This window comes from Malurus melanocephalus, unplaced genomic scaffold (genome assembly GCF_030028575.1).
Source record: "Malurus melanocephalus ecotype Western Australia unplaced genomic scaffold, MMel_1.1 scaffold_524, whole genome shotgun sequence".
Lineage (NCBI taxonomy): Eukaryota > Metazoa > Chordata > Aves > Passeriformes > Maluridae > Malurus > Malurus melanocephalus.
The window spans coordinates 15,094-17,015 of record NW_026623756.1 but is presented as its reverse complement, the minus strand read 5'-3'; positions in this window follow the sequence as shown (position 1 = coordinate 17,015).

Below are 1,922 nucleotides of genomic sequence, written 5' to 3'. Positions count from 1 at the left end.
TCCGAAGCATGCTAGCAGCAAATAAAAAAAAAAAAAAAAAAAAAAAAAAATTTTAAAAAAAAAAAAAAAAAACAAAAAAAACAAAAAAAAACAACCCAGAAAACTAGATTTTTTAGGTTGAGTGATTCATCATCACTCAACCATTTCCTTTCAGTTCAAAGATGCAAAGAAGACACAGCAGTTTTGATAAAGCAGCACATTTAGTTCTTTGTTCTTAGTTCTTAGTTCTTATCTTGAGATAAACTGATTTTTTTCCAGAGACACTGATGACACGTACCCTGAGTGTGCTGRAACCCAACCACAGAACACAAGGACAGTTGTATGGGGTCAGAATAATAACCCAAGAGCCCAATATCCTGTATCTAACAATAGTTTGTAACAAAGCTCAGGGAAAAACAYCCAGCAGTAGGGTAAATACACAGTCATGTTTATCCAGCTTCCTCTCATAAGCAGCCCAGAAATACCTTAAGTTTTATATTTGTATTTAAAATAATMCCCATGGTATACAATTTTGCCCCAYGATTTTGTCTAATCACTGTTATAATCCAGGCAAACCAGTGGCACACACATCATCTGGAAAATGAACTTTATGGTTTAACTATCCAGGTTTCATTAAACTATGTGCTTGTGTGCAGCCACAAAGATTACTTTTGGTCTTAAAGAAATGTACAAGTASGTACACAGTTAACAGATCTTACACTCATACAAATATTGCTGACCAATTCCCCAAACAGGAGAGTTAAATCATTTATGTATATGTGTGGATCTTTTGTCATAAACGTGTAAATAACATGCAAGTATCTCTTCATAAACACTAAGTGAGCACCATAAAAATTCTCACTGTAATGCCACTGTATCACACACTGAACAGCAGGCTCAAGGAGAAATGTGGAAGTTTAATGTTGGTGTAAAGCAGGAACAAGAGCTGCATCCTCAGAGCACGCAGGCAGCTCTGTACGCCTCCGCTCCAGCCTTAACACTCCACCCAAAACATTTTATAGGCTCCATTTGGGAAACACTTCGCTCAAAATAATCAATCTATGGCTATTGCTGTCCTTGGTTCACCTCTACAAAGAGAGCAAGCAGCYGCAGAAACTGCTAGCACAAACACAATAACCATCGTGAGCATTCTTTGCAGGGTGTTGGTTCTACTTAATGGAAAATACACACAGTTGAATGCTTCACTATCAATCTTTTTTGGGKKTTTTTTTTATGAATTGTTTCAGAGGTTTTATAAGAAGACTTCAGATAATTGCATAGTTTACAACAACAAAAACACACCGTCTGAAAAAAGCTCCCTCTGAGGGCATTTCTGTACAATCACTCACAGTGGCACGAATTCACAAGGGCATGGATTACAGTAAAACGTATCAGGGAAAAAATTAGGGCAYAGTGATACTCTCCAGTAAAGGAGTTACAATTTGCTTTGTTAACTTGTACCAGATTTGAGATTTAGCATATCTCTATCATGGAAGAACCGGCAGATGCTATTAAGAATTCATTAAGGATTCCCATTTAAAAGGTTTCTCAAGTCAGTTTTTTGTAGACAACACCAAAACCTGGAAAACGCACCCGTGACAATTTCGCTGACAATGTTAAGTCTCTGAAGTATGCTTAAGAAATAGATCAGAGTCCACGAAACAACAACACGCCTGCCCCTTTCAACAAGTGGAGTCCCCAAAACCCGAGTCACTACCCAGAGAAACCCCAACTGTTCCCCAGAGGCCACGAAGGACTGTCAAAAAGGTGGGGAAAAAATCTATGCACAACCCAAGCACAGAGCAGATCCTCACACAAGCAGCCTTCTCCCCAAACACCAAACTCACTTACAGCTTCCTTTCAAGTCCACCGCGCGTTGCGTTTATTACTTCTAGCAGGCAGTTTATTGTGGGTGTATCGTTGGACACGCAGAGAAACACAAC